Here is a 20521-nt window from a genome sequence, read left to right on the forward strand (position 1 = left end):
GTGGGGAATGAGAAGGTACACATTAAATGCCTACTATGTACCAGGGACTGTACTAAGCTCTGTACAGATATCATCTCAGTTGGTCAGCTCTCCTCTTTCCCTATCTGCTCTTCCTCCTGCCGCACAGAACAACACATTTTAATTGTCTGTTTAGGAGAAGCCAAGTTGAGGGAGTAGCAAGTGGAAATAATAATATGCAGCAGTAGGTTCAGAAATACAAAATTATTGGTCTTAGATGGGACATTTCTTATTTCCCGGTTACCAAAACTGTTGAACAGAAAGACACTGGGGTAAAATTTGCAATGGCTCTCCTTGCCAGGTCTAAAGGCCAGAGTTTCACTGTTCCATGAGAAATGAAGGCCTAGTTAGAGGTCCCACCAGACTCCCAGTCATAGCTAATGAAATGAAGGGGAGGATCTGATTACAAAGTCTGGAGCTCTGAGACTATAGCATTAGAAGCACTGATAGAAAGGGGAGCTCACTCAAGAGAAACAGACATTATAAATCTCTCAGCACACTTAGGGCTGTGAATGGGCTGGGCCTTTCTGGTGGTGGAAGAAAATCTTAGTTACAAAATGAAGGCATTGAAAAGGTGTATGTTGTACCAAGTTCAGAATGCTTTTAGAAACAGAAACTTCAGAGTTTTCTGAATATTATTTATTTTCAAGGGAAGATGAATCTGTAATTTGTACAACACTTGGATTTGGTGCCTTAGGGACTGTTTAGATCATCAGATCTAATCCTTTCCTTCTGTAGACAAGGAAACCAAAGCCTAGATGACTTTAGCAGCCTTGTCTAAGGTCACATAGCTATTAAGGGCCAGAGCTTTTATCCTAAGAGCTATATTTGGGTCAGGAGACTTCATGCAGATCCCCTGAGTCCCTGTTACAGATGGGAGGAGAATTTTAATTGCTAAGAGAAAACCACTCAGTAGTAGAGAGATGTAGGGGCATTTGCAACTACAAGAAGGGAGGTCTGTGTCACCAGCATCAAGGTGTCCTGCCTCCAACAGCATCTGACTGTATACTGGTACCTCCCAAAGTCCTAGTAAGTAGGGAGGGCCCTTCATTATCTTCCCAATATCTTTCAATCATACTTCCCACTGGTGCACTCAGTGGGGTTATGTAAATTAACTGAAGTTGCCTCTTACTCATGTATTCCTATAGTATTAACCTAAAATAAAGCAGAAGTTACACTGTCAATAAGTGGTATTGTGCTTAATGTTTGCATGTACTGAGCAGCCATGAGCCAGAGAAGACATTGAGAAATTCTCTAAGCTGTTTTTCCAATATTCCTGTTCTACAAAAGTTGACATAAGGGTTAGAGGAGTATCTCATACAAATTGAAAAAAAGATTAGATTTATTCTCAAGGTATCAGACTCCCAAATTAATTGTGTCTAGTGATTTGAATTCTCTTCTGGATCTCTGATGAACATTTCTAAAGTTCCTAGAAGCCAGGATAGAAGTGAAAGAAAATTTTGGCCAACTAGAGGTATAGGAAAAAGGTAAGTTTAAAAAAAACCCAGAAATTGGAGAATATATACTATGTTGGATAGTTATTAAACTTGGGGTATGGTGTGGTTCTAATGTGATCTTAATATGTGTAACCTAGCTTTCCAAAGCCTTTTCTTCCTTTTCCAAAGTCAGACAGAGCAGGTTGAAAAGCTGTGAGATATATTACCATACAACTCCCAGAGTCCTTGGATTTTCTTTTTTCTTTTTTTTTTTTTTTTTTTTTTTTTTTTGCTCTTGGAGAGGATTTTGACCAGAGCTTTTGAAGGTCTAGTTGTAAGAGTGAAAAGCCTGAAAATTCTGAGAACATGATATCAAGGATTCCAAAGTGTCTTCTTTCAATGTTCAACTTGGATAAAGAAAATTCAAACAATGGGAAGATGTCAGTTTGTTTTTATGTATAGATTCCATTCCCCTCTGTATAGGTCGCATTCCCCTCCCTCTTTCCCATTACTTATTTCCATCTTCCTCACTCCCTCACACTCTAAAGACCCAACCAAATGCTACCCCTTCTCTAGGATCTTCTGAAAGGTCTTTCCATAGGCAACAAATTTATCTTTATCTTAAAATATTTTTCTCTCCCATTCTTTCCATCTTCTGGCAATCCCTGAGACCTGGTCATCAGACCAGATGATAATAGTTTCCCATGCTTTCCAGGTCTGGTTGCACTTTTCACACATTTCTCCTAAGGTCAAGGTGCAGGAGTTGGAATTACTCCTTGATGTCCATTGTCATCTCCAAGTTCTCCCCTAACTCCACATTCAGTAATTTCTCCTCCTTTGAGGTCCCAACTCAATCAAAATCCTGGCAGCTGCTGTCTCTGACCTCCAGAATACGTCCCTTCAAGCTTTGTACCTGACTCATAATCTTTCTTTCTTCCCCAATGGCTGCTCTCATATAGGAAAATTGGATGTCTGTATTGACCCTTCAACAAGTCAGGTTGTCAACCTAATACATGCTATTACCATGATCTACTGCTCCACCTCTCCTCAGCCATAGACACAAATAGTCCGGACCTTACCATCATCCACAAATATGCCAGCTCCACGTTAAAGAACTCTGAAATTCTTTTATCTGACCATAATCTATTGGCTTTCCAACTCTACCTCTGCCTCCCCATTCCAAATTCTGTTCTTTGGCACACCTTCACCTCCAATCCCTTGATCTCTGCCATTCCTCTCACACTAGTCATTCTCTTTTTACCTCTTGGCTATCGAGCAAAGTAGGTCAACTCTACGCTGTACTCTCCTTATATCAATTGTGCCTTTTTTACAAGCTTTAGCTTTGAATCAATCCTACCACCTGCCATTAGTGCCCTACTTAAGTGTTATAAAATGAAAACAGACAAAATCATGCAACTGTTTTGATTGGGGTCAACTACAAATTTGTTATGCAAGTTCAATTGTTCCTTCTCTGATGATAAGCAATCCTTTTACACCTCCATCAACTGGTCCCACTCTTTCAAGTCTTTTCATCCCTCTTCAAATTTCCCACAGCTCTCTTTCCCCATCCTCTCAATTAAGAACTTTGTCTCATATTTTACAAAAAAAAATTGAGGTCATTTCTCCTGAGTTCCTTTTTTCCCCCTCTTATATAATTCAGATACTTTCTGACATTATTTCCTCCTTTAACTTTGTCTCCAATAAAGAAGTGACTCTAACCTAGGATGAGAATGCTATCTACCTCCAGAAAAAGAATTGACTACTCCCCAATCTCCTTTGCTGGACTCATCTAAATCATACTCACCAAAATGCATATCCTCTAGGGGTCTGTTTTAGGTCCTCTTCTGTTCTTTCTCCAAACAACTTTATTTACTGATTGAACCATTGCAATTTGGAATTAAGCCCAAATATTAATAGCAGCTCTTTTCTAGTGGTATTTGTAGTATATGATTATGATGAAATACTATTGCAATATGAGAAACTAGGAGCTAGATGCTCCCAGAAAAACCTAGAAATACTTGCATGAACTGATGTCAAGAGAAATGAGGAGAACCAGGAAAATGTTGAATATAGAAACAGCAATATTGTAAGAGTAACAACTATAATGCAAGATGAATAACTGTGGATGACTTTGCTATTCTCAGCAATACAATGATCCAAGGTAACTCTTGACTTGATGGAAAATGCTTACCATGTCCCAGAGAAAGAACTGATGGAGTCTGAATACAGATTGAAGCACACTTTTAAAAAATGTTTTATTTGTTGGATTTTTATTTCAGCTTATGTTTTCTTTTACAACATGACTAACATGGAAACCACATATTGAATGACCACATAAATGCATCCTCTATCAAATTGCTTGCCTTCTCAGTGAAGGGGGGGGAGGAGAGAGAAAGAGAAAGAACTTGGAACTCAACTTTAAAAACATATTGAAAATTGTTTTTACATGTAAGTTGGAAAAAATATTAAATAAAAAATAAATTGCCTGATGATCTCATTAACTTCCATAGAATAAATTATCTTTCAACCTATCCAGCCCTAACCTCTCTCTGGATCTGCAGTCTCTTATGACTCCACAACTGCATCAGATATCTCGACCTGGATTCCAGAAAACACATTAAACTCAACAAGTTAAAAACCAAACTCATTATTTCCCTAGTGGGTACCACCATACAGCCACCCAAGCTCACAGTGTAGGGGTTATTCTCAGCTCTTCACTGTCTCTTACTTTATCTAATCTGGTAGCAAAGGCTGTCAACATTTTTTTAGTATGTCTCAAATACATCTCCATCTCTCTTCTGATACTGCTGGTGAGGGTCTCTATCTCCTCAAAGTTAGACTATTAAAATACCCTGCCACAGATATTCTCCTCTCTATGGCCTTGCTCTATTCAACCAACTACATGATTTTCCTAAAGTGAGGGTCTGAAAGTCCCCTTCCTAACTAAACTCAATAAACGTCACCAGTTCCTTATCTCCAGGATCAAATATAAAATCCTCTGTCTGGCTCTGAAATCTTTTGTAGCCTAGTCTTACATACCTTACACACACACACACACACACACACACACACCCTTTCTATTCTTAAACCTTATACTCCCCGGGGCAGCTAGGTGGCTAAGTGGATAGAGCACCAGCCCTAAAGTCAGGAGGACCTGAGTTCAAATTTGATCTCAGACACTTAACCCTTCCTAGCTGTGTGACCCTGGGCAAGTCACTTAACCCCAGCCTCAGAAAACAAAACAAAACAAAAAACCTTATACTCCCATCCATTCACCATTCTTTCCTCTAGCAGTACTGACCCTTCTCACTGTTCCTTGAACAAGACACTTGATCTCCTAATTCTGGACATTTTCCATATATGAAGTCCTCTGCTTCATCTCTACCTCCTGGCTTCCTTCAAATCTCAACTAAAACCCCACCTTCCAAAGGAAGTCTTTCACTACTCCACTTAATTCTCCTGCCTTCCTTCGGTGGATTATTTCCTATTTATTTTGCATACAGCTTATTAGTAAATAATGATTTGCTTATGCCATTAGGTTGTGAGTTCCTTTGAAGGTAAGGACTATCCTTTACAAAAGCTCTTTGTATCCCCAAAGCTCATCACAGTGGTTGGAATATAGTAAGTGTCTAATAAATGCTTTTTGACTAAGTAGACATGCAAAAGAGCATAAGGAGAATCTGGAAATTCCTACCCACTTTGTAATTTCCTAAGAAACTCTTAAGACTATTGACAAAAGTAAAAATGCTAGAGTGATGAAATGGCAAGGTTCAATATCATGTCAAATAAACTAGTAAAAGGCTGGAAACTTTCTTCTTTAATCATTTTGGTCAATCTGATAGGTGTAAAATGATATCTCAAGTTTGTTTTAATTTGCATTTCTCTAGTAAATAATTTAGAGCACTTTGATTATAAATCATTTTAATTTCTTCATCTAAAACTGCCTGTATCCTCTGTTCATTTAGCAGTTGAATGACTCATTTCTTATAGATTTTATAAAGTTCTTTAAGATATGAGATTTTAGCTAAGAAACTATATATAATTTCCCTCAGTTTTTTACTTTCCTTCTGATCTGAGCTATATTCATTTTATATGATTTAAAAAATTTAATATAATTGAAATTATCCATTTTGCACCTCATTCTCTTTTCTATCTCTTGTTCATTCATAAATGTTTACCTATTCATAAGTCTGTTGAGTAGCATGCTCTATGTTCTTCAAATGTTTTTATATCTCTTTTTATACTGTCATATCTTAGCTTAGAAAATACTCTGAAGATATTCTTCTATGCCCAATTCTCATCATATTCATTTAAGATTTTCCCAACAATTTTCATAGTTATCAATTCATCTTACCAATGAATTCTTATTCTCAAAGCTTGTCTCTACACTTGTCAATTATAAGGTTACTGTATTTATTTGCTTCTGTAAAATTGTTTACTTTATTTCATTGATTTACCTTTCTATATCTTCATTAGTATCAGATAATTTTTTTTAATAATTACTGCTTTATGAACAGAATTTAAGATCAGGTACTGCTAATAATTCTTCCTTTACATTTTTTTCATTATTTCCTTTGATGTTCTTGACTTTTTATTCTTTCAAATGAATTTTATTACGTTTTCTAATTCAGTAATATACTTTGGGGGGAGGCATATAATTGGGATGGCATTGGCTATGAGATTGGCTAAAATATCTGAAGGAGAAAAGTGACAAATATTGGAGGGGATGAGGAAAAATGGGGGGGATCCACTATTAATGGAATTGCGAACTGATCATTTTGGGGACATATCTGGAATTATGCCCAATGAGTTATTAAACTGCCCATGACCCTTGCAAGACTAGTAAGTCTTATTTCCAGAATTGATTAGGGAAAAAAGAACTTATATATTCTAAAATAATCTATAGCAACTGTTTTTGAGGTAGTGGCAAAAAACTAGAAATTGAGGACTTGCCTGTCAATTGGGGAATGACAGAATAAATTGTGGTCTGTGACCATGATGGATTGCAACACATCATAAGAAATGATGAACTTGTTGATTTTGGAAAATCACAAAAAAACTTGCATGAAATAAAGGAGTGAAATGAGACAGAACCGAGAGAATATTATATACAGTGACAACAATAGTGTTTTAAAAACAACTTTGAAGCATAGTATTTTGACCTTATTTTCTTTTTACTGTTTTTTCCCTTTTGATCTGATTTTTCTTGTATAGCATGATGAATATGGAAATATGTTTAGAAGAATTGCACATATTTAACTTAAATTGGATTGATTGCTATCTTTGGGAGGGGGTGGTGAAAAAAATTGGAACACAAGGTTTTGCAGAGGTGAATACTGAAGACTATCTTTGCATGTAATAGAAAAATAAAATACCATTTTAAAAAACAACTTTGAGAAACTAAGTCATTTGACTATTATATAAGTGCCCAAATTAAACGATAAATGACCTCTGAAAGAATATGCTATTTGTATCTAAAGAAAGAACTGAGAGAATGATTTTATATATACATATTTGTATCTAATGGAAGCTATTTCTAGAGTGGAAGAAAAGGAAGAAAAAAAATTTACATGATAGCTCTATATTTAAAAATAGCAGATTATGCATAATAGTTTGCTACTTCATTTGCAATCTCTTTTTAATTCTATTATGGTTATGAAAATGTTAATTTCATAAATTAAAACTAAATTTTAAAAAATATGGATGAAATGGAGTCCTAAGTGTCCCCAAATGGCCACTGTTTGGCTCCTTCCTAAATTTTTTTTTGGGGGGGGAGATTCTATTCCATGACAAACTGTAGCCAATTTCCCCTCAATCAATTTAGATTGCAGAGCTTGAACTTTTGTTAGAAGGGGACACATATAAACCTTTTAATGAGACATATACCTTAGCCCCTTTCTGAGAGGATATAGCAAACTTCTCTAACTGGTCACAAGTAAGTAAGTTGGGGCAATTGAACAAAGTTCAAAACTATGAACATTTATTGGCAGGGATGTTGTGTAGTCTACAAGATCAGGGAAAAAATATTTTATCCTATAGGAGCATTATTTTTCAAAGGCTCTCTTTGAGCTTCTAGACCAGAGTATAAAAAGAGATAAAAGATCAGGAGCTTATCAGAATGAGTAGGGATTCTCTTGATTAATCCCCCTTACTACCAAAACCATTGCATAATTATTTTTCTCTCATTAATTTAGATATTCCCTCCAAAGTGAAGATTGCAACTTGTATCCAGCTTAGGGCTTATTCTGGCATAAGAGAAGTCTTGACAATTATAGTTTTCATTAATAGTGATTACATCCTTTATTTATTACAGCTCCCTAGGAAAATTGGAAGAGAAGTCTGAGAGCAGGTATAGTGAGCAGAAGGTTTATCCATCGGAAGCACAGATGAGGAAGAGGAGAGAGGAGGATTTTTCTGGAAAACTTAGGTTAGTAGCTTTGAAAACAGCAGAGAAATTGAGAAATACCCTGAAAGATTTATTTTTATTATATTAGGCAGATGAGTGGAGTTTACAGACTTGGACGAAGACCTGTGGAAGGAACTAAGGAAACCCACAAATTGTTTTTTACTCAGATTTTTTGCTTGAAGGTACCTGAGGGACAAGGTAGAATAATGTGAGGAAGGAGTTCTAGGATCACGAGGGGTAATTCTATCTTTGCCTGCCTGTCCTATATGATTCTTGTCCACACCCTTCCATAAATTTTTTACAGTGGAGAGAGAGGAAAGGGAATGAAAGGGGAAAGACCTAATTATACACACACACACACACACACACACACACACACACACACACACACAAATATAGCTGAAGGCTTATTTGACCTAAGTAAGGAATCTTTTACTAAAAATCTTACTGTTCCTTGAAAACAGAAGAAAGGAGTGAGCTATGTTCTTGTTGTACTTTGGAGTGGAGGGAAGGTAGGTCCTATAATATTTAGAACTGATAGGTAGAATCTGAGGAGAAACACTGTTTTCCAGTGGGTTTTGCTTACAGTGAAATCAGGCCAGCAACCAGAAAAGGTGGTGACCAAGGAGGTAGAAGTTTACCTTCAGCAATGATTGAAAATTGCTTGTCTTTTTTTTTATCCTTGATCTTTTTTTTCCCCCTTGCTTAACTCTTATTTATATTCTATCCTTAGAAATGCAACAAACATCCAACAATAGTTTCTTCCTTTTTTTTAGAAGTGGGAATAAGTGACTGGTCCAGGGTCACACAGAGAGTAAGCATTAAGTATCTGAAGCTGGATTTGAATTCTGGTCCTTCTGACTCTAGGCCAGTGCTGTGTCATCCTATTGCTCCAACCCAATAATATCGTTGATGTTCTGTGTGCTTCTTCCTTGGACCTGCATTTGTGAGGCTTAAATGAGATGACTGTGAATATCATATATCAGTATTATAATTTTATGATCCTTACAAAGCATAATATTGGATATTTCCTTCATTCTAGTCACCCTTTTTTGATTGCTCCCCAGCCAGATCCCAGAAAATTAAGTACAATACTCTAGGTACGTTCTTATCAGTGCCGAGTATAGAGGTATTTCTTCTCTCCCAATTCCTGGCCATTACACCTCTACATGTTGGCTAAGATTGGCTTTTTGCCAATGAATGAATGACTGAATCAAAATTACAGAAGTGGTAAATAACCAATTCAAAGTAAGACTAAGGTCTTTTCTGAGATCCTTTCAGTACCTGATGTTGTTTCAAAAGAGACGAGCAGGTGATAATTATGACTGGAAATGAAATATATGAAATCATTTCTGTATATAAAATATCAAGACTCAGTTTATACACTAGAATGGAACTTGGGGTCCCAAAACAATCTGTCCTGAGGAGATAAGCCTGTTCCTTACCTGAAACTCTACCATCTCGAAGGTGAGGGGGTGTCCTAAAGATCTAAGGGCTTGGGGATTGAGGGAAGAAGAGGTTCCTATGAGCCATCAAGTGGACAGCACATCAGAAAGGAGCCTCCTCTCTTGTCAGAGATAAAGAATCTCCCAACTTGGATTGAATTAAGGAGACTTAAGCATGTTTCCCCTCCATCTGATGGAACTGCTGCGTATGATGTTAAGTGATGTCATAATATGATTTTTCTGGCTGCTGGAATAATTTTCTGTGATAAGATATGTAATAAATGAAATTTTGCAATCTTAGTTGTTTTGCTTCCAGGTGTCCTTGAGGAAAGTGATAAGGAAATGTGATAAGGTTGGGGCGGGGAGGGGAAGTTGCCTTTTGGACAGGGAAAGTTTGGGAAATTGGAATCCTGACCAATAGCATGAGCTCAAAGAAGCAAAGGAAAAACTTCTCTGATCACATTTTGCTTAAAATTAGGCATATTACATACTTTATAAGGGAGAATGGTAACCTGGAAAGGATCCCAACCAATCAGGATCCTGAAACGAGAAATATGGTTAATTAAATAAACATAAAAAGGACCATAAAAAGGACCTGGCCTTTATAGGTATGTTCCCATTTTTTAGAATGGAATGAATCCATTTTTGTAAGAATGTAAAATAAACATTTTTCCAGCATACATCAGTATCAGTGGAGTTCTTGGTAAGATATTTTGTTTCTTCCAGACTGGGGACTCTGTCCAGGACCCAGAAATCCCGATTGTGGAATAGCCGCTATTAAAGAAGGGGAAGATGCATACTGTGTCTTGTGGATCAGCTATGGGCATCCCATTCATGGACTGTTCAAGATTCTAGAACCACATTGGTGAGTCAGACAACTGATGAATCCAGGAAAGCAGGAAGGGAAAAGAAAGTAGGCAACAATCCGGCAACTGTGCATAAGCTAAGGGCAAGAAGATAGATTATCAAATATTATCTTTGGTAGTTGGAGCATCTTATGGGGAAAGGGGTCTGAAGTCTCAGATAAATAAGATGGGAAAAAATTGGAATTTAAAGGCACCAGGGACATTTCTCCAAATAATCTTAAAAAGAGAGGATGTCATGAAGCAGTTTTAAATGTAGAGTTGAGTAAATATTAGGGTGACCTGGGACACAGAGGTGTGGAAAATTTCTGCACAGGAGGGCAAAAAGGATATGCACAGGGAAACTTGTCGGGAAGAGAAATGTCTTAAATAGAATATTTACAAGAAATTAGGGGAGAAGGAGTAGAACAGGGAATTAAAGAGGTGGGGGCCTGTGCGTCTTCTCCATGAAAAGCAGGTGTGTGTGTGTGTGTGTGTGTGTGTGTGTGTGTGTGTGTGTGTGTGTGTGGTCTTCTAAGCTCTTCTCTTAGTCATATGTTACAAATGAAAAGATCTGGCCATCTAAGATTTTTAAAAGGCGTTTTCTATTTTGTGTCTCTGTTTATCTGTCAGGCCTCTTGATTCAAATTAACATGAATCTTCTTAAAAGTTAAGCTTTCAAAAGATAAAAGCAGCCTCTAGTCTCCACTTGTAAGACAGTATGTCCAACCTTTCTGATGAAAAGTGGGCTCCCCAACAACTCCTCCCTTGCCCTAGAGTCAGCCTCAATTTCTCTTTGGATGGAGACCCTCTGTGTCCCCAACCCTCAAAGTCCTAAAATCCTCCTTTCAAGACTCTGTGGAGTTCTCCTTAGTTAGGAACTTCTCTTCTTTTTCTCTAGACAGAGCCTGTATTCATGTGGCTTGAGGAAATGAATAGAGAACCCTAAAATTCTGGAATATAAGCCATCCTGGACCCCCTGGGAAATATCTTCTCTTCATCCCTGCTGCAGAAGGGTTGAATGGATGAGTCAAATATAGGGAAAAAAATTATTGTAAGGGAGTGAGGAGGCAGTTTTCTGCCATCTTTTTTAATTTGGGGGCTCAGAAAACAAATTTGAATGTTGGGAAGTTTCAAGGGGAAGGCTTCACTTTGAAAAAAACTGGCATTCAAAAAGTTTCTCCCCAAAGATATAATTTTGAATTTGTGTCAATATAGGTTGGAAATCCAATTCTAAAACTGTTTAAGAGAATGTTGGAAATAATCATAATTAACTGGTATATGCTAAAATTATGAATTTATCTGGGTATAAGATCTTAGAAATATATGTATGCTACTAAAAATTTAAATCTGTGTTTAATTTAATTCTCAACTAAAAATTGGGTATTAAAATAAAGTTCTCTGGTAACTTAAATAGACCACATGTTTGTATCTCCTTTAATTAGATGAAATTTATTTAAGGTACTATGTTGCTTCTAATTTATATATTGTGCAATTTGTAAAAATTGCATGAGCTGTATTTTAAGATTCTGCTACCCCTGATGAATATGTGCTATAAATTTTCTTTTGTGAGTTTTCATCCAAAATTATTTAGCTATGTTCTGAATTTTAAGTTTGTCTTTAAGATATATCATTTCCTTTCTTAAACAGAGATTTACTTAGAGACATAAGTATAAAATACGCTTACACAGGTGAAATAGTTCTGAAATCTCTTCACCTTTAAGCTTCTGAAAATTCCTGATTAGGATTTTTGGAAGTTAATATGAAATTGAGGGATTGAAAAGTGTGTATTAGTTATTTGCATTAATTTCATATTTTTATCTTATCTTTGGAATGTGAGGGCAAAATCCATCCTTCCCCCTCCCTGGGTGTGGTGGGAAAGTGACTACTCCTTAGCCCCGCCCTGACAATCCCCACACTTCACTAACTGAAAGAGGCGAAAAGAATCCCAGTCACTGGGAACCTTTACCTCTGGGTCCTTTGATGGGTCAAATGAAATTTCTCACCTCTTCAACTGCTTCCATTATTTAAAAAGATAAGAACTATCTCAAGTCTGGTCATTTATCTGAGAGAAAATAATTTCTGTAATGCTGAACTTCTACTTAGATAAGGTGCTGTATTAATAGTTCTATTGCTTAGTAATGCAAGGAACTTCTAAGAGAAATTTGTTAGTGTTTTTATTTCTGGTTAACTGCAAATTCTATGAAAATGGTTATTTTAAAACTCAATCTTCTACCATAGGCTCTATTTGTCTTCAGCAAATTAATATTTATTTAAGTGCCTCATAGTCTCGTTGTTTAATATCATAACAAATATGATCTGTAGCTTTCTTAAAATGCCTATAGCAGGATTTTAACCTGACAATACTTGTGCAAGCAAAACCTCTAATTTTCCTGCACCTAGTTTTGACTATGCCCTACAGGTATATGTGAAAAGTAAGCTGGGCATGAGAATGCCTGCCACCATATCAGCCCTGGGATAGTTTAGTTTATGCATAATGGTTTATAAACTTTTTTTAAAAATCTGAAGCCTCAGATGTGGGCTAGGCTAAATTGAGAGAAAATTTCTAGGGGCATCATAACTATTATTGTTTTTCCAGTTTGAATCCACGTATGGATGAGGACAAATAAATCAGAAAATCCACCATCCCAGAGAAATGCCACAAGAATGTGGAGGTTGGTTTGCATCTGGGTAAAAAGGAGCTTGAAAGATGGCATTTTGAGCTCTACTTGAGGTCAGACCCTTCTAACTTGATTCCTTAATTGTGTTCTTTTCTATAGGAATAATTCCCATTTATTACTGAGTTTGGCTATGACTTAGAATTGCAATTGCACATGTGTTCCTCATTTATGAATCATATCTGAAATCAAACAGAACTAAGGATGCTTTGTCCTGGACCATGGCCTTGCTTATGTGGCAAATTTCTATATTTGGAACAAATAATCAGCTGGAAAATCAATGTCAAAGTGCAAAAATGTAAGGTCTTGGTGTTTTCTAAATTAGAGTTTTCCATCATTGGGGTAGATAAATATTTGGCCTAGTCATCTGCCTGTTATGAGAAATATGTTTTATTAGAAATGTTTGTATAAGATCTTTAAATCTTTCAAAATAGAAGAACATTTATCCATTTGATGCAACTGTTTATGGGACCCAGCTATTATTTTATTGATTATTGAAACAAAAGCTGAAATATCTTCAGAGTAGTTTGGAGAAGAGAATTTTACAATAATCAAAGTTTTCTTAATGAGATGTTACATCAACGGGAAATTCAATTTTATTTAAGTTTATTCATAATGTAGGAATAGCATGTTTATCCTGTGGCACAAACATGTTTTCTTAAAAATAACTTATTTGATATACACAGACCAAGCCATAGGAAACTGGCTTGCTGGTCAATCTATATTGGCTCTCCAGTCCTTTGTGGACTGATCTTTGAATCTCAAACTACCTTAACCCCTGCTTGTTAGGTTTGTTTTCTTCTAGGTTGTGGTCAATTGCAGGTGTATCCCCCAGCTTCAGAGACCCACTGGATGCCTCAATCAGCTCCTGACTTCCCCCCCCCAAGCAAACCCCTCAAATTGAGGTCCTGTACATTGACTCAGCTCTACACTCATTCTCAGCAGGAAGTAGTTTCAATGGCTGAATAAATTGTGGTATATGAATATTATGGAATATTGTTGTTCTGTAAGAAATGATCAACAGGAGGAATACAGAGAGGCCTGGAGAGACTTACATCAACTGATGCTGAGTGAAATGAGCAGAACCAGGAGATCATTATATGCTTCAACAACAATATTACTGTATGATGATCAATTCTGATGGACGTGGACATCTTCAACAATGAGATGAACAAAATCAGTTTCAATAGAGCAGTAATGAACTGAACCAGCTACACCCAGTGAAAGAACTCCGGGAGATGACTAGGAACCACTACATAGAATTCCCAATCCCTCTATTTTTGTCCACCTGCATTTTTTATTTCCTTCACAGGTTAATTGTACACTATTTCAAAGTCTGATTCTTTTTGTACTGCAAAACAACTGTTTGGACATGTAAACATATACTGTATTTAATTTATACTTTAACATATTTAACATGTATTAGTCAACCTGCCATCTGGGGGGGGAGGAAGGAGGGGAAAAGTTGGAACAAAAGGTTTTGCAATTGTCAGTGCTGTAAAATTACCCATTTATATATCTTGTAAATAAAAAGCTATAATAAAAAGAAGTAGTTTCAGAAGATGAGACATCAACCCACACATACCCGAAAGGATTTGGGGTCCTATTTGATTGGGGTACTCAGTGTCTGAGTGGGCTCCCAGTAAGGAATTTATTGATCCCATGTTGGGGTGGGTGGGTGATACAGTATTAATGCTCCCCCCTGTTACAATAGTATTTGGGACTTAGGATGGGGGTCATTAGGTTAAAACTTGGATAAATATTACTAAAAAAATAAAATAAAAAAAAATACTCCACAATCAATTTAGTCTGATGCCGGTCAAATTGTAGAATGTAGAAGCTTGACTAGTCACAGACCATTAAGTAGTTATTGTAAGTATTTGTGCCCTGATTGAGAAAGAGGATTTTATGGAACTGCTCATTTTGGAATAATTTTGGTTTGCTACAAGGACCAGACATTTAGATAAGGCAGATCAAATACTGAAGTCAAACATATAATTTGAGAATAGATGATATAATAGATATAGATCTCTTAGAAAGGTTTGGAATCGTGGTTCTTAAAATGAAGATGGAAGTCAAGGACTTAGGCAAGTGATAAACACCAATGCCTGCGTAGAACTGGTAAAGTACTTTGTAAAAAGGCTGAATAAAAGCAGTGCCTGTGCACCAGTTGCCTCATTGTCCAGACAGTACCAGAAAAACATGAGGGTAATTTCAAGTGCATGGTTCTCCTGTTCCCAAAATAATAGCCCTAGGGAAAATTGCGTGCTTTGTTATTTATTCCCTTCTGTGAGGGAATAAACCAGGCTATACCATCCTCTCATCCCCACTCTGGAAATCACTCAGCTTGCCTCTCATGGCAAGTTGAAAAATTCCAAAGCCAACGGATTGTAGGCACATGGACCAAAGACTGGAAAGTAGCTAAGGATAGCTCTGACAGTTTCTCAGGGATGAGCAAGCAAAGTTTGGGTGATACTGTGGAGGTAGGACTCTCAGACCTACTTCGCCTGAGAACTGAGTGGGCACCTGTGCACTGATCCCATTTGGCTATTCATTTTAGCCTGGCATTCAAAGAAGAAAGCAAGACTGAATAAGGAAGAATTAAGTTGAGGGCAGTACATAGTGAATACAAGGCTAGAAATCAAGCCATTTCTGTATGGGGTCATTCTTATTCTGGTGAGTATTATTGGATAAATTACACCAGAGAGGCAATGAAAGAAATAGAAGAATTAGTTCAATGCTGCTATCAGAATGGTAGGGAAAATAGAATGTCTCTGGATGAGTTGTTAGCAAGAAGAGAAAGAATATGTAGAAAACTGAACCTGTCAAATAGTTGTATTAAACTGTAAAAGAGATTACTGAAGAGATTAGGAAATTAGCCCATGTTCCATTGCAAACTTGGACAAATTCTTTTAATACCTTTTAATTAATCTGCTTCAGTGGCTCTTAGAAAAAAAGAAAATAATTATTGGAATTAGGTTGCTTTACTTGGCCCATATTCCAATATTTATGTATACAATAATGGATTCAATTGATTATGAGAGTAGTTCAAAGCACTGTCCAGAGTATGGGGAATATTCATATATTTGGGCACAATGATGTTAAAATGATTACCAGGTATAATAGTGTGATTTGTGATAATTAATGTGAATTGATGTTAAGAAAATTTAAAGTATTAAACATGACAAAATATAGAAGCAAAATCCTTATTTAAAGGGAAGAATTGTAAAAAATGGGATTTTGTAATCTTGTTTTGCTTCCACAGGTGCCCTTGAGATCTAAGAGTAAATACTTCAGGTAACGTGATAAAGATTGCTGTTAAGGGGGGGAGAAGAAGAGAGATTGCTTCATGGACAAAGATTTGGCAAAGTGGAGAGATATGACCAACAGCACAAGCTTAAAGAACCAAAAGAAGAACTTCTCTGGTCATATTTGCTTAAAATTGGGCATATTCCATACCTGATAAGGGAGAAGAGAAAACTGAAAAGAATTCTGAGCAATGGGACCCTGAAGGGAGAAATAGTACTAAGTCCCATAGAAAGTCTTGATCTGGCTTCTGTAGGTGTATACACCCATTTTTGCAAGAATGCAAAATAAAATCTTTCCGACATTAATCAGTGATTCAATGGAGTTCTTGACAAGATTTTCTTATAGGTCTGATCATCAAGACAGTGATATGGATGAGGAGAATTAGAAATATCTTATCGTGCTATTTGTAGACTGCTATTCATTAAAAAAGTATTAATAATGGACATTAAACACACTCTCACAATTACAGAAAATCTTTTTTTCCTTTGGTTCTATATTAAATATTCCAGAAGAGAGTTTGACAGATGGGACTGGGGAGTCCTTTGGTCATAAAGCTTCATTTTAAAAGGCTTCTCTTGCTGGGATGAAGGGGACAGCCTGGACCAAGATGTAAACAACTTGGATTTTACTAAGCCCTAATAAATTGTCTTAATTGTCTAACATCAAAATCCTGAAATCAAAAGACATCACATTTCTTGAAAGCCAATAAGCTGCTCTAAGAGCTCACAGTCTCATCAGTTTTTCCTAATAGATTTCTATGAATGAGAAGCACTATCCCATAAAAGTTCCTCCAGACCAAGAGCTTCTTTACCAATTTCCCACCCTCCCCTCACTCTTAAGTGGAAGATACTCGACTCCTGCCACACTCCCTCAGTTCATGGTGAACTAGCCTATCCATTTTTGATTATAGGGTTTTTATTTTTAGTTTGGACACAGAATGGTTTCTGACAGTAATGTTAACATATTGATATTGATGGAAGTCAAAATATTATTAAAAGCTATTAGTGTTTCTTGGCTATTCCTTACATCTCTGATTTCCCATTCCAAAGTGCTGTGAAAAATTATTTCTCCAATATTTAATAACTAATTGGTACATCAGGACCAAGGTTTTTTCCCTTTGCTATTTATTTGGAAACCAACCAGTATAGGAAATCTCAGAGATTTACACAGGCCAAGATATAATCAGACATTAAAAGAAATTCTAATCTTAGGCTAACAGGTACATTCTTATTGTGTTTCTTCAGACAAGTCTAGGAAAATTGCACCCTCTTTTTTGTTAGGTGATAAAGATGTCTCCCTGACCAAGGTTTGGGTGATACAGGTCATGTACTTGATTAGTATAGGCATTGATTTTAATATAGTCCACATTTCCCATTGTGTTAATCCATATGAGTTCATTATCCTTCAGGAACACCTACTCTTCGAAGGGCATATAAACTGTGACTCCACTGCCATCCTTTTATTAATAGCGTGCTGCTTGTATTAATTAAATTTCTTTATATAGAACCAGAAAGGACTTTGGAAGCCATTGAGTTCAATCCCCTCATATTAATAGATGAAAAACTGAAGATTTACTCAATATGCTGCCTTCTTTGAGTAGGTGATAATTATTGAGACCTGAGAAAGTTGCAGATCATCCCTACAGCTGAAGTAGAAGGTCATATGGCAGCCTTGAGTTTCCTTACCCTGAGGGCCAGAAGTCACATCAGGGAATCCCTAGAGCCTGTCCTAGGAGAAGCAAAACTAACAGCATTGCCTGGTCTTTGATTCCTATTGCCATTAATGAGTCAGCAGATAGAACACCCATCTGGTTAATATATACTCACCTCATGAAGGGGGTGACAGCCCCACTGCTCTCCCGTCTGCATACAGCTGACCTCTACATCTCAGTCACTGCCAGAGATCCATAATAAAAGCAATTTTTAAAGTATTATTGCTCCTGTCAAATTACAGATTCTAGACACATCCAGATGTTTTCTTCCCAGAACTAGAAAAATCATGATAAGTTCTACAAGGAATCATTGGGCCCACGTCAGATCTATTAAGCAAAATTTGATGCAAGTAGGAAAGAGCTTTGTTCTCCTACCCCCAATTCCCACCTCCTTCTAAAAGCAGGCGATCTTGTCTCCTTTAACTGTTCTAGGTTCAGTTGTTTTGTTTTTTTTTTTTGTTTTTTTGTTTTTTTTTTTTGTCCCTCACAGGAAACTGTTGGATTTCATAGGGATATGATAAAATAATAATATGAATAGGAAAATGCTTCCATTAGACTTCCTTACATTTATGTATTTAATAATAGATAGTATTGTTCTTTTTGGCTTTTACAGAACAGTTATTTCCAGATATATTCATCAACCCTCCCAATGGGCTCATTCTTCTAACAAACAGTTAAGCAAAACTAATTAACACACTATTTCTGAAGCTGATAAAGTATTCTGTGCCTAGATCACCTCACCACCTCTGTCTGAAAGGATAGGAAGCTGTCTCTTCATCTTCTCTTTGGGGCCAAGATTAGTCATTACAATTACTCTGAGTCTAGCTTAATTTTGATTTTCTTTTCATTTAAATCATTGCCACCAAGTATATTAATCTCTTGGATCTCTACTTCACTCTTCATTGGTTTATACAAGCTTTCCCTTATCTCTTATTATGCAGTATTCCAGTATGAGCATCTATCACAATTTATTCTGACACTTCCAAATCAATGTGCATCCTTTTTGCTTCCTTTCTTTTTTTGGCCACCACAAAATGTGCTATGAATATTTTGACGTACCCTTTTTATACATTTAAACAAGAGTAGGGATTCTTAGTTTAAAAGGTATAGCTTTGCAACTTTTCTTGATTTTGCATTATTTTCTAAAACTGTTGAACCAATTTATACCTCCACCAGTAATATTTTTGTATGTCTGTCTTACTGTAGATCTGCCAACATTGATAGCCATCTTTTATCATTTTTGCCAGTTTTCTAGGTATTAGGTGTCAGAGTCAATTTACATTTATTATGAATGTTTTAAAGAAATCGTTCGTATGGTTGTTGTTCATTTTTAAATTTTTAAATAAACTGCTGGTTTATATTTTTCATGCATTTATTTAACCAGTGCTTATTATATGCCATGGACTATGCTAAATTCTAAGGACATAAAGAAAAGGATGAAACAGTTCTTATCCTTAAAGAGCTTACAGTGACCACTTATCCTTAAAGTGATGCTTCTTGTTCAACTACATCTCCCTACATGATCTTGGACTCTTGCTTCCATTTAGACATAACTGACATTTTTATACATAATCTCATCTTCATCATCAATCATAAGGGCAATAGTAAGAACAATATATAACATTTATGCGTATTTAAAATGTGCCAGGCTCTATGCTAAATTATCTCTTTTGATCCTCACAACTACTCTAGGAATTATATGCTATTATTATCATCCATATTTTAGAAATGAGAAAATGATTTACCCAAAATCACACAGCTAGAAAGGGTCTGAGGCTGGATTTGAACTCAGTTCTTCCTAACTCCAGCACTATCCATTGTACCACCTACCTAGAATTTTCAACTGTCCACAGGTGTAACAATCTACACTAAATGTGTGAAATTCTGAAACTCAGTGATAATCACCTGTTTAGAAATCAAGATTTTCTTATTAGTATTAGTCTTATTAGTCTTATCATGGGATAAAATGTGACCATATCTTCTACTCTAATAACAACAATAATGTTTTATTTATTTATATTTATAATATTTATATAATAATATTTATATTTATATAATGACTTAAGACTTAATTTTTTTTTCTCAGCATACTAGCACTTCAAGGTACATGGTACAAGGTTTTATTATTCTCATATTATAGACGATGAAACTCACCTGAGAGATTGTGACTATTAATAGTTAAGTCTTCTTTTTACTACTCTATGCCTGTTTAATGTCCAAGGTAGGCAGCTGTCAGTCCACACTGGGTCTTAAAAGGAGTATAATCACAGAATTAAGTAAGGCAATCAATTTTGTAAGCGAAAAGCCATTTTATTCAGTATGTTTAAGTTTATGCTCAAAAGGAAAAAGTACATGGCTTAACTGGAGACATGTAAGGGAGTAGGAGATAGAAATAAAAAAAGACTACTTTTGAACTCAAATGAGCCCCTTTTACTGAAACCTGAATTAAAACACACATAGGGAATGGGAAGAGAGAAAGGAAGGTTTAAAATCAGGTAGCCTTATGCAGGACAGTCTTTATGTCAAAGCAGAACTAAATTCATAGTGGCTTAGGACTTCTGGGTTCATCCTTCAGGGCTAATGCTGAATAAGTCTTGGCATTATGAACAATTTCAGAAATCAAAGAGTTCAAAGATTTACAGACGGAGCAGGGACCAATTGTTTTCTCATCCCCTT

At 36.2% G+C, this 20521-nt stretch overlaps 1 long non-coding RNA gene across 1 annotated transcript; it reads left to right on the plus strand.

The window, feature by feature from the left end:
- The first annotated feature begins 7673 nt into the window (after positions 1-7673).
- LOC141541273 (uncharacterized) lies at positions 7674-16152 on the plus strand. Its single transcript, XR_012481721.1, has 3 exons — positions 7674-7881; positions 10032-10170; positions 16091-16152. It is a non-coding gene; the product is annotated as an uncharacterized LOC141541273 (long non-coding RNA).
- Positions 16153-20521: the final 4369 nt, after the last annotated feature.

Source organism: Sminthopsis crassicaudata, chromosome 4 (genome assembly GCF_048593235.1).
Source record: "Sminthopsis crassicaudata isolate SCR6 chromosome 4, ASM4859323v1, whole genome shotgun sequence".
Taxonomy (NCBI): domain Eukaryota; kingdom Metazoa; phylum Chordata; class Mammalia; order Dasyuromorphia; family Dasyuridae; genus Sminthopsis; species Sminthopsis crassicaudata.